We start from the raw sequence: 13,912 nt of genomic DNA on the forward strand, positions 1-13,912 counted from the left end.
ATAATAATAAGCATCCAGTCAAATCTGAATGTGGTAATTTAAGCCAGAACAATCTCGGACTTTTTCTTTTCTTTTCTTTTCTTTTTTTTCTTTTCTTTTCTTTTCTTTTCTTTTCTTTTCTTTTCTTTTCTTTTCTTTTCTTTTCTTTTCTTTTCTTTTCTTTTCTTTTCTTTTCTTTTCTTTTCTTTTCTTTTCTTTTCTTTTCTTTTCTTTTCTTTTCTATTTTTTTTTAAGTGGCCAACTCTCTAATGAATTACTTAGTATAGTACCTTTAAAAAATGATACCTTCAATAAATATTTGCAAACAAATGCTAAAAATCACTTATCATACCTACCAGAAACAATGTAATTTACAAAAAAAGGGACTATTTTCTGAGTTAGTGCATCACTGAAAAAAATTATATACTTTTATTTCAGTGCAGCCGAGGTGATACAAAAAGTTTTGAAAAACAGTGTCTATTTTTCTTCTGGATGTTAGCACCAGGTACGGGAGTGTTTGGGATGAATTTCACAGGCTACATGGAGGAAAACATACCACTGCCTATCTTTTCTGGGATTTTATTCAAGGAAGCTATCTTGTTTGCAGAACTAAACCAAACCCGAATGCACTCTTTTCTTCCTGAAGATTCACTCTTTCAAATGCTAGAAAGCTTGCATGCATTTTTGCTTTCATCTGCTCCAGAAAATCTAACAATCTGTGCTATATTCAATACAGAGATCATCATCATCACAGACTGTAAAAAGGATACTCTTACCAAGTAGTTATGTGATAGCTATATGCACTTGCTCATGAATCATAACTTCTTCTAAAGCAAAAGCAATTTTCCTTCACAAAGCTCCAGAAAAGATCCCCTCAGTGCTGACAACTGCCTGATGAGTTTCAAGGTCTGATTGCCATGTGAAAGAAATTCCACATTGCTTGCAGTATTATTTCAGAAAAGTTTATAATGTAGGATTGGTGACTCTGACAGGGTATTTTCGCTAACAAAGGTAAGAAAAAGATGGGGTGAATAGGGCACTCACATGACTTACTTGAATAAGGGAGTGTGTACAAAAAGCCCTTGAAGATGTCCCTGGCATGATCTTGCAGGATCAGTGATCATGCCAGAACTGAATCTATACAGCTCCATCAGCATGGGTAAAGTGCCTTGCTAATGCAGTTATTTTGATTTCAGAGGCTTTCTGCCATTTGGAGTGCTATGGGGGTGGCACTTTGCAAAGTGCCACTGTGCTCAGCATCGCCTGCCTTGCCCTGTGTTTGAAGGGGAAGCGCTGGTGGGATATTGTGTTCTCATGCGAAAGGAAGCGAAGGAGACAGAGCTGCTGACAGCTAGCTTTAAGTTCAGTTTCATGCTGATTAAAAAGTTTAGCGGGGCTTTCCAGCTCTCTAGCACAGTAAATAGATCAGTGAAGCCTTTGCTAATACTCACAGTCTGGTTGCTGATACTCACAGGCTGTTTTTCAGAAGTTTGCCATAGGAAAAGTGAATATTGGAAATGAAGAAAGGATGGAAAGTTTGCAAGGCCAAGGTGAGAGGCTTGAATGAATTAAAAAAAAAAAAAAAAAGAGCACGAGCAGAGCTCGGAGTCTTTGCCACTTCAAAACCTGGCACATCGTTAAAAGCTAGCAGGCAGAGCTTTCTTAGAGAGCTGTAGCTTGAGCTGGGCTGATATCAGCAACAACACTTCTCACAACTGCTTCTGTCAGCATGTGGAGGAGGCTCATGCACCCTCTCCCTCCATCTCCAGTCAGTGTGTCCACTCCCAGCACCTGCTGAGCTTTGTGGTGCCCGCCTTGGCTCAGCATCCACTTGAAGGATGAGGTGGATGCTTGCTGGAAGCTTGGAGGATAATTTTCTTTATTATTCCCCCAAGGTCTGTTCAGTGTGGAGCCACTTTCCCAATACTCTTTATTTAATAATTATTACTTTCTCAGAAACATTGCAGCAAAATGAACCAACTGAACAATCAAAAAGTTCAGAAGGATGCTTTAAACAACCCAGCTCCACTCCCTGAAGTCAGTGTTGATCTGTACTGGAAAAGGAGGTGACATTTCTTTAGCAGATGAAATAAAATCATGTCTTTACATGATTTTTACATGATTTTACCCTGTTCAGGTCTGTGATCACATTTAGGAAACAGCCACCATGCTTTAGGAAAACATGCTGAGCTGAGCTTCCCATTTCTAGACTGAGAAACTGGAATCCCTTAACACACTTTTGAGGCTGTCCTTTATATCTGGCAAGTTTCTTTTTTTCTTTCTCCATGAATACTGCACGCTCATTTGAAGACCTGTAGCACTTAATTAAATGCTGCATGTTGCAATCTGCTAAAACTGGCATTGCCATAAAACATTAACAATATCAGTTAAGTTTCACACACAAAAATAAAATCAACAGTTGCTGTTGACTAGTCATTGGAGTTATCTCACATGAAACAATAGAATATCAGGAAAACTGTAATTTAGGAGCCAAATTTTCTGCTGTTATAATTCAGAGTAGCTGTATTGATTTCAGCAAGACTATAAATTGATTTATATTTACTGGAGATTAGGTTTAAGTGACTGAAAATGATAATTCAACCTAATGTGGATTTTTTTTAAATATGATGATTCATTTTGTTATTTAGATTTAAGCCTTCTAATTCCAAGAAAAAGTCCTAAATCAACATGTCTTAAAGCAAAAGCATAGCTACTACAGTTTAACTGAGCTCATACATCTGTAATATATCAGCATAACATACTGTTCATCTGTCTAACTGGATGCCAGGAGACCTGATTATGAGATTGTTGCCTGGTCTTGAAATGCCTATTGAAATGGGAACTGAAGCACTGCATTTTGCTTTGGGCAAGAACTTTGCAGAACTTTGGTCTCACATATGGGGCTACACTTTTAAAAACATGTCAGGATGCTCAGTTCCTTGCAGAAGTAACTTTACTGTTTAAGGCAAACTGCTTTATTTTTAAGGGACTCTCCACTGCTGAGCTGGGGATGTAAGGAAGTAAGAAGTGATTTAGGGGCCAGAAGACCTATGGAGATGCCTTGTGGATGTTCAGTCTCACAGGGAAAGCGTACCTGCAGAACTGGAGCCTTTCTGTTTTGATTTAATGCAATGTCTAAGTTTAGAAAAAAAAAAAAAAAAAAGAAAGTTGTGAAATGGACCTCACTATGTAAATCAATATATTCTCTGAAACAGAAAGTTAGAAAAAATTGGCAATAAATAATGAAATGGTGATAGAAAAGCAAAGCACAGGAGCTCTCCGTTCCCATCTTTGTCTTGTCACGCAAGCTGCTTCATGCATTTTTTAAGGATGCTCTGAGACAGCCCTCTCCTGTCTGCTGGCTGAGCTAGGGGAGTGGTGCTGCAGCCCTCGCCCAGGTGCCTGTAGTTAGCAACACTGGAGTTTCAAGATGGGTTTGCTGATCCTTGTGCAGTTAACACACTGTTTAATTATGCATCACTTCACCTAGGGTTAAATTGATTGTGGCTCCATGGAAAGGGGTTTCCATCACAGGTTTATTCCTGGGATATCTTGGGAATCCAGGCTAGAGAGGTGAGGAATTCGAACCCTACTTATGGTTCATTGAAGTCAATGGGAGCCACTCTGTTGACCTCAACAGGCTTTGCGCCATGCCCATGAATTCATGGCTAAACCTGACCTCACCTGCGATGAGAGGCATAAGGCTCCACTAATGGTTGTGGAGAGGTCAGGCTGCAACAAGGAAACCAATATCAGCCCTGCCCTGCTGCTCTGATGAAGATGTCTTCACAGATGGATTGCTGTAGCTTGGCCTCCTCAGGTCCATCAGTTTGAATCATCTGAGTGCTGCTGACAAAGTGCAGCATTGCATATTTTTTAATTAATCCACTGGGGCAAGAGCTCCACCTTTCACATTTAAATTACAGATTCTGGCATGAAGAGGTAAACAATACTGAAATATGCCCATGTGTACATACGGCTATGCTTTAAAAATAAGCATAAAAGAAGCTTTTACATGGATAGCAAAGGCTATCACCAAAGTCAAGTCAAATTAGGAATGTTTTTTTTTTTTTTTCTCTAGTTACATCAGTTCTCAAATTACTTTCAATAATCTATCAGATCTCCTCTAAATCTAAAATTACAGTAATGTCTTGTGGCACAGGAGAAACTAGGAGAGCCCACTGGGTGAAGTCATTTAAAGCAAAAGCACCCGTAAATAACCACAAGGACCTTAAAGCAAGGCTGGAACAGCTCGTTTGTATGGGAGAAATTGCTTCTGGTTACCTTGAGCTGACTGAGAGGCCTCTCAGAAATCATACACAGTGCCTCAACAATATAAAGATGAAATGCTTTGACATTTTCAAAATTAAAATGGTATGAGCAGGACAAATCTATTTTCTTTTTTAAAGCAAGATTATTTTTTTTTTCATAGGCATGGTTAATCTTCAAATCAAAATAATAAATAAATTAGATGTCAGCAAGAAAATATAATTGTGGTACCAGACACTCCCAGTACAGTTCCTGAGGAACAGGTACCAATAGCTTACCTCCTTCAAATAAATAAATAAATAAAGCATCCTCCTAACACCAGTATCACTGATTCATAGATGACATTTGTAAAAATAATTCAAATTACTTTTGTTGTCAGTGAATTGAGTTTAGCTTTCACACTTTTTGTGTGCTACCTAAAATGGAATTTTCATATCAGCCATACAGAGACTTTTTAACTGAACAGCTGCCCTATTTAAACTCATGATTCACACTGATAGTTTCCCTTTTTGATCTCATAGCGTTTTAGCTTCTGATCTGATCCTGTTTAGGTTCCTTTTTATTGTGCTGCCAAGGTTAAAAAACTTGCAATGTGAACCTTCCTCTACAAGTCCACCAGAAGCAAGGCAATGATCGCAAGTATGTGTTCATGTCAAATTAAATGCAGAATTAAATGGGTTTCATCTCTGCAGAACATTCAGCTTTACACAGCAGCAGAAGAAAAAGCTCCTGATAGCTTCTGCAGAAATAAAAGCTAAGAGAGGATAAAGGCAATTTACTCTCATCACCAGAGTGCCATTTCTATGATAAAAAACAAATAGCACAGTCTCTTTTTTTTTTGTGACATATTCCTAGTTTTCTAACAGCACAAGAGGAAATGAAAAAAAAGTGTTCCAGGTACAAGAGAATCTAATGTGATAACATTATATGATAACATTAGAAATGCTCACCTAGGGGTGTAATTTCAGCTTATATCACATATGTGTAAGTAATTATACATACAAGTTAACATACACATTAAAAATATTTGCTACAGTTAAAAACATAGGCATGGAATTTTATTTTCCCCCCTTAACAACAGTTCTGCCTATCTTACTGTTTTGCCACCTGCCTGTTTTGATTTGTCTCCTTATGTAGTTTTCTCAGAGCTGGACATTGGTCTCCAGTTGTGGAGCCATGCTGACGATTTTTTCGTTCTATGTATACACTATATATGGTATGTGCATATACATTTCTCTCTCTCTCTATATATATATATTCCATTGCATTTGAAACCAGACAGCACGAGCATAGAACTAAAAAAGAAAACAACCCATATGTTATCATTTCCTACTTTGCTGCAGGATTCCTGAACAAAAAATGTCAAATGTAGATCCCCCTATATCTTCAAGAAATTCAGTTTTGGATCTATGAACTGCTGAACTGTACAACTTCACTTTCAGTCAATGCAGAATAATATACATGGGAAAAGGAGGCAAAAGGTAAGCTGGAGGCCTTAAGTCAAGAGTCCCAGCTATTAGTGAATCTCCAGTGGCAGAATTTGTATCGGATTCAGTTACTGCTGCAGCTTATAGAGTGCTGTCAGCAACTTCTCCATAGAAAGCATGTCTCTAAATAGACTCCATCACTATGTTGCACTTCATGGAGTGGAAGAGGGAAATAACTCCTTCACCCTTCAATTCATAGATCAGTGGAAAAGAGTTCACATCTTTTTATCTCAGGTTACAGGGCTGACATTGGAAATATACAGTGCTTTCTATTAACGTGTACTTCATATTTTCCTTATTGTGCTAAGCAGCTTATTTTTAGCTGTAGTGACTGAATACTGGAAAAGAAGATTTGTGTCTTGAACATAAATTTTACCTTCCTCTTGGTTGTTTATAACTACATTTATGCACTGCAGGTGAGGTCCAGCCTCTTTTTTAGGGCCACTTGTAAACAATTATTTAGTAAAGTATTTTCATTCTGTAGCTTAAGAATTGTGTGTAAGCTAAGGTTTAGCCATTCAAGTTGGCAGAATGAGTTGAAGCAGTTAGAAATTTGTAAATTGGGTCAACAGTGCTAATTGAGGTATCTCAAACACTGAAAGAATTTTGGTTTGTGTCTTTTCTAGAAAATGTGCAGCAGCCTTAGGGCTAAACTCACTCTGCCTGACTTAGATGCCCAGCTGAAGAAACCCAGACCAAAGTGTGCACCTCTCCCTTCCCACTGGCTGCATAAGGGGAGAGCTCACACGGTGGTACCTCTCCAAGTGTTGGGCCTCTCTGGGTAACAGCTGGGTTGCACTGCTCAATAGTTTCACCTGCAGGCATCACTGAAGGTGCTAATGCCCACACTTGCTAACTGAGAACTTGTCTAGGAATAGGCCTGTCCTCTGGCTGCTGCGAGAAGGCAGTGGCTGCCTGCCAGATCTCCTCTGGGAAGGAGAGGCTGAGCAGGAGCACTGGCAGACAGAGGATGGAGCTCTACCCTCAGGCATTAACCAACAACCCAACAATGGCAAGAGGAAAATGCTTCCATTCGAGTATCAGCTTAGCAAACTGGTGCTTCTGCTTTGTAGGGACCCAGGAAAGCAGTCAGCTTTCCTATCAAGCAATGTGGTTTTCTTGCCATCTTCATGGCTGCAGAATCAGTTTCAGGAAAATCTTTTTTTCAGAGTTTGCCTGTGTGCACCTGTGTTTTTTTCTCCACCCACATGCAGGTTTCTTTATAAACTGATTCCTTTCAGCAGCTGAAAGCCTGTAGAGGAAGTTTGGGGATATAAAATTTTTTGGTCCTTTAAATTGATTTAAAAATCTCTTAGTCTGATATACCCAGATATCTGTTTTCTAATTCAGAGTTTCTCATTCAGAGTTTATAAATTAATATTAATATAAATTAATAGGATGTCCAAAGAGGAAGGGAAGAGGGATTGTCAAAATGAGCTTGTTTTTTATTTATTTATTTATTTAATAAAATGATGTAGACAAATTTCTGTCTGGCCCATCAAGTCAAGCTAATCCTTAATGATAATATCATAAAATCAAAGAGTATTTCCAGTGACAATTAACATCAGAAAAAAAATTATAAAAATCTGTGGGTCTGAGTTTTGCAGCAGCACTGCTAAAGGAAGCCTTCTGCAAATTGCAAGAGACCTGATGAAATTTTCTAGATATTTCCTATTCAAGCACCGGTCATCTATTATTAATTCTAAGTATGAATTCCCTTGCCGGAGGATACAAACAAGTGATCTGTCCACAAAAAAAAAGGATATAGATAGCGTTTGGAAAGCATGGAAATATCAAAAGACTGCCCAGTTAATAAGCCCAATAATTTAGTAGAGAAGGAAGGGAAAAAAAAAAAAGCTTCTTGGTTGAGACTATTACCAAGATTTAAAATTATAATAACAGAAATCTATTTTTAATAAACTCTGCTACTGCAATGTTTACTGCAGTTAAAAATAACTGTTCTGGTAACTTGATTTTTGGTTAATATTTTTGAAACAGAAAAGAAAAACAATATTGGAAATCTTTTTCAACCTCTGCAATTATCTTCCACCTTTTTACATTACAGACTTTTTGATGGCACACTGGGAGGTAGGAAAAGTGTATGTTTCTTTCTAATTTCTGTCCAACCTAGTTTCTGAATATTTGAATGACAGCTTTGGAAAATGAAGGACTGACTCATTTGTCAACCTCTCAGGTAAACTTTGGGTAGCAATTGTTGAAACCTCTGAATATCAATAAGACAGCATGCCTCAGTCTTGATCTGAAAGGCCCTAGTATATTGTTGAGATAATTGTCCGGTGTGCCAATTCCTTCAGAACCTGATCTTGATAATGATAATTCTAGCTAGTGATAACTGTGGTGAAAAATGCAATGTAAGCTATGCTGATATCATTTTATATCATGAAGAACATTAACAGTGAACATATGTTAGGATTTCAAAAAACACCTTTCTAAAGGGTCTGATTTATCCCTTGTGTTTAAAGTACTGCTGTGCTATCTCTACTGCTCCAATTTTCTCTCATAATGTGCCTCTTGGGACACATCACCACTCTAAAGGCTTACTGAACAATGTCACCATCTCCATTGTGTCAGCTCCATGACCTGAGCAGATCAGGTTTGCCAGTTCTGAGAGACCCAGAAAAGTTTGTGTGCAAATCTGCATCTGTCTTTTCAGTTTTTAGAAACTATGCCAAATCTGTTGTTAGGCAGCAAGGCTAGTTTGATTGGTGGTTTAACATGTGAGATTCACAGTTATTATAAAGGAAAAATAACAATGTTACTGTTGATGGTGAAGCAAAACCTACAAATAATCTCATCTCTTTTCAAAGATCTGTCTACAAAGTTGTAAAGATCAGAAGAAAAGGATGCCTAAGACATGCTTTCAAAACACTGAATGTGAGAATTCATAAAAATTTTACTTCCATGCTCCATTTCTGGTAGTTACAACTTTTCAGAAGTTTAAGAAAAGTGTAACTCCCAATTATTTGTTTGTTTGTTTGTTTAGATTAAAGAAAAATTAATAATGTGTACTTGAAAGTTTTCATCTGGTCTCAAGACAATGATGCAGAAAACATCTACAGCTGCTTCCACAGACAGACAGAAGTAACCTCTACCATATCTAAGTAAGCTGAATGATGTTCAGGGATCACTTCCTCCAAGCTCAAGATAGGTCTGTCCCAAAGAGCAGGAAGTCAGGCAAAAATGCTGGGAGGCCTGAATGGATGAAAGAGCTCCTGACAAAACTCAGAAGAAAAAAAGGAGTATACAGAGGGTGGAAACAAGGACAGGTAACCTGGGGGAAACACAGAGACACTGACCAAGCATCCAGAAATGAGGTTAGGAAAGTGAAAGCCCATTTAGAGCTGAGTCTGGTGAGGGATTTCAAGGGCATCAAGAAGGGCTTCTATAAGTACATAGGTAATAAAAGGAAGACCAGGGAAAATGTGAGCCCACTACTGAATGGAGCCAGAGACCTTGTGACAAAGGACATGGAAAAGGCTGAGGTACTGAATGCCTTCCTCACCTCAGTCTTTATTAGCAAAATCGACCTTCAAGAGTCTCAGACCCCAGAGATCAGGGGGAAATGCTGAAGTAAAGAATATGTACTCTTGGTGGAAGACGACTGGGTCAGAGAATGCTTAATCAAATTGGACATACATAAACAGATGAGCTTTAATGGGGCACACCCACAAATTTGCAGATGACACAAAATTGTGAGGAGTGAATGATAAATGAGAGGTTGGTGCTGCCACCCGGAGGGACCTGAACAGGCTGGAGAAATGGGATGAATTTCGAGAAGTATAACACAGGGAAGTGCAAAGTCCTTTGCCTGGGGTGGAACAACCTTATGTGCCAGAACATGTTAGCTAAAAACAAAAATAGTTTTGCAGAAAATGCCCTCTTGGACACCAAATTGGACATGAAGCAGAAATGTACCATTACAGCAAGAAGGCCAACAGCATCCTGGGCTGCATGAGGAGTGTGGCCAGAAGGTCAAGCAAAATGATCATTCCTTTGCAGCACTGCTGAAGTTCTGGGCTCCCTGCTACAAGAAAGACACGCACATTCTGGACCGAGTCCATCTAAGGACTACTGAAGATGAATAAGGGACAGTGGTATCTCTCCTATGAGGAAAAGCTTAGAGAGCTGGGACTGTTTAGTGTAGACAAGAGAATGATCAGGGAGGAACTGTCTTTGTATAAAAACACCTCAAGGGAGGGTGCAATGGAGACAAAGGCAGACTCTTTTCAGTGGTGTCCAGTGCCAGGACAAGAGGCAATAGGCAAAAACTGGAACACAGGAGGCACTGACTGAACACTAGAAAACATGTCCTTACTGTGCAGGTGATAGAGCACTGGCACAGGTTGTCCACAGAAGCTGTGGAGTCTCCTTCATTGTAGATCTTCAAAAGCTGTTTGGGCATGGTCCTTGACAAGGGGCTGTAGCTGGCCCTGTTTGAGCATCGGATTGGACCGGGTGACCTTCAGAGCTCTCTTCCAGGCTGAACCGTTCTGTGATTTTGTGATGCATTAACTTCAGCTGATATGTAGAGACATGTACTACAGCACAATATGTTTGGCAGTCTGAGTTATAAAAGTATAACTATGTCAAATATTTAGATCATTCTGAAGTCACGGTGCATATCTCAGCTTCAGTATGACAAAATTGCTTCATTCCCGTATTTGCTAGTTACTGCAGCGTTAGGCACGATTACTCTGTTTTTCTTTATAAGTATAGTATTACTTTTTCATGGCATAATCCATGCTTTTTTGCCTCTCATGTCTGAGCTGAGTTCATGAAACTGATTCTTGTTTCCATAAACCAAACATCAGGAAAAAGGAACAGAAATCTAGGAGAAGACAGAAGCAGTTCTGATTGCTAACCTAACTGCATATCTGCAGTACCACCTGACTAGAAGGGAAAAGGTCTATTAGAAGACTTACATTGAGTTAGAATATGAGGCAGTCAACTATTACACATTAATAGTTGCTAATTATTGCAGAAATAGAGTAGTGCATAGTGTGAAGAAGTTCTGAAAAGAGAGTTGTAATTCATAGTTATAGTGCTGGAAATGATCAATTACTAAGCTTTCCTAGACATTTGATGAGCCATCAAATTTAATTCAAGGTGATAGAGTGAGTGAAGGCACAGAAGTTATGATTCAATTTCTGAATGAAAATGGTGGGGAAGTTGGGAACATCAAATCAGGCTGATGTCAACCCCTGGAATACAAGCTATCGAATCTTGATACCCTCCCCCCTTTATTTTTCCCCCTGCAAACAAAGGACATTCAAGCTCCTTTCTCCTTATTATTAACAATCTCAACGTGGAGTGACATGAGATTTCTAATAATGCTAGATAAAGCAGATTGTTGGATGATCAGGCTTGACCAAACAGGTACAAAACAGTCCTGTGAAATGCAAAAAGCAAGAAAGAAAACTGACATGAGCTGGAATGCCTTCAGAACCTCACATGAAGGTCTTCTGAAACCAAACCTCAAATTGTAACTTTTTGTTTGCTTACCCCAAACACTTATGGTAGCAACAAGGTAAGAAATAGGCTGTTACAGCTGAAAAAAGTCTTTTGAAATCAACTCCATCATTGCCTTTCTTGAGTAAAGTTGTATCTTTACTATTAAGTAGTTTTAAAATGACCTGTTTACCAAACTAAATTTTTGTTACCATCTTTCCGAGACTTAGAATAGTTGGAGATTATTTTGTAAAACAAATACTCTATATTGCAGAACACTAAACCTCTGTTGCAATCATGGAAATTGCTGCAGGTAGCTTTACAAGAAGTTTTAAAAGTGAGGTAAGACATTAGGAAATGGAAAGCTTAATTTATTTAAAGTGACATTGTACAAGTCAGAGATAGAGTTGGGGGAGAAGAAAAGCAATCACCACCAAAATAGGTAAAAGTCATCTTGAAATAAAACACTGAGTTCAAGGAAAAATAAAGATGGGCTAAAGGAGTATAGTCAGTGTTTAATTTCAGACGTTATCATCTACTTTATCTGTTTTATGTCTCATTTTTTTTAACTATTAATTATTATTATTATTATTATTATTATTATTATTATTATTATTATTATTATTATTATTATTATTTCTTCTACCTGTTCCCAGATGTACAGGTTACTTTGATCAGTTATGTTTGAATTATCAAGAACTTCTGAAGAATTTCTGAAGCAGTGAGTGAAAGAGTAAAGATGCCCTGTAAGTACTTTCTTACTGATTTTGAACACTAAACATACTGGTCTGTCTGTTACTACTGACAATTCTCGTTACCAATATGTTTTGATCAAAGCCCCTCATAAAGTATCCTTTAATAATTTATCATTCAATAATTATGGGTCAATATTTAAGTTGTTCCACTGGAACATTAAATTTATTGTCAAGATATTGAAACTAATTGTTCAGTTCATGGAATATTTAATTTTCTTACTGCAAAATAAAGCTTAATGCCAATCATGAATAGCAGGTACAAATTCAATTTCAAACCATTTAACAGACAGAGTAAAGATGGCTACAAGTGTGTAGATTGCTAGAGGATCTTTGATGATATTCCAACAACAGAAGCTTTTAACTTAAGCCCAAGGACTAAATTTTAGTGCTGTATGCCCCTAAGAAAATCATCTTTATGTGAATATATTAGAATATTTCCAAATACTAAATATACATAAATAATGTATATGGAACATGAAAGGAAGAGAGTAAACTATTTGTTAAAGAAATTATGAAAATGTTTTTTGACTGACTGGAAGGAGAGGACTGCAGTTTTGACCTAGCTGTGAATGCAGATGCTTCCCTTCAGCAGAACAAGTACAAATATTTACATTTTTTTTTTACCTAAAAGTGAAAATTATTTCTATCTATTTTTACAGCTTCTGGGTATGTGGTTCTACTCTGTGACTACAGAGAAATCAGTCATTTATCTCACTATATTATTTCCTACTTATTTTCCCTCTTATCTATTTGTATGATACAGTAATTTCCTGCCTTGTCTGTTATAACTTCCTATCTTCTGCTTGGTTTTGTTCTTGACGTTTTCTACTTTTAGCTTTCTCTTTGGAAATCTTTTATGCCTTTTTTTAAAAAAAATTTTTTTTCTTTCCAGTGTCAGGTCCTACTTTTGAATGACCTTCCTGATACCATTGGCTATCTTCCATTCCTCTGTCCCCAGAACAACTGCTTCATTTTATAGTGTATATTAAGCAAAAGTCTATTCACTACTCTTTGTTACATTTGTCAGCACTACTGATTACTTTCTTTGTGTATAAGTAGCTCCATCCACAATGGCAAATATATATACAAAATAAAAATAAAATAAGAAAAAATACAATACAATACAATAAACCATGTTTTCAGTAAGCACACAAATATAATTAAGTCTTTTTCCCATTTGAATCTTTCTGCACTATGTCACGTCATGTGTTCTCTAACAAAGACTGATGATATAGAATCAGAATATCACAAATAATCTACCTGTGCTATTGTACATTAGGGTATCACTAAAAATAGCATTCTTCTTGAACTAGAAATTTGACTGTGATCAGTAGATGGATGTCCCTAAGATACCTTCAGACAGTTTGAAGTTGGAGTAGGGTTTAAATTTGTCTGAAGGTATAAAGTTCTATATCCCTTGAGCTATTGCATTGTCTTCATTTTCTTTGCTTTTATTTTCCCTCCTTTAGATAATCCTGACTTGATATTTGGAGATGTCAAAGAGAGAGTATAACAGCTGAACAACATCACCAAAAGGATATTACATTTTCTCCAAGCTACAAGGCAGAAGGGATAGTACATCTTCTACAATCTGTCTTTATGAAGTGTTCTGATAGCAAATTTTGCCCTCATGCAGAAATTATTGCTGTAAGACATGTTTTATTAGTGGGTGGTTTGAGTTGGAGATGGGCATATGAACCCCCATATGGTCTTTTTTAGCCCAGAAGGGTTTATTGCCTGATGGCTGCAGCTGTAGAGGAATTGATTTATTGGCCTAGATTGTGCCTTTCTGCTCCTAAATTTCCAGATTCCTTCTTTATCTGTATGTGGGAGAATATGCTCACTTAAATGTTACATTATTTTGGATAAAAAACAATTATCTCTGTAAGTAATTACATGATATATTACACACCTTCTTTCTTCCTTGTGATATAACCTGTCCTGTTAACCAAT

The 13,912-nt window shown here is 37.5% G+C and overlaps 1 protein-coding gene across 2 annotated transcripts in view; it reads right to left on the minus strand.

Annotated features, from left to right (window-relative positions):
* DSCAM (DS cell adhesion molecule) overlaps window positions 1–13,912 on the minus strand; it is a 477,845-nt gene that overhangs the window by 4,725 nt on the left and 459,208 nt on the right. The gene's annotated exons all lie outside the window — the stretch shown is intronic.

The sequence above is a fragment of the Anas platyrhynchos genome, chromosome 1, assembly GCF_047663525.1.
Source record: "Anas platyrhynchos isolate ZD024472 breed Pekin duck chromosome 1, IASCAAS_PekinDuck_T2T, whole genome shotgun sequence".
NCBI classification, from domain to species: Eukaryota; Metazoa; Chordata; class Aves; order Anseriformes; family Anatidae; genus Anas; species Anas platyrhynchos.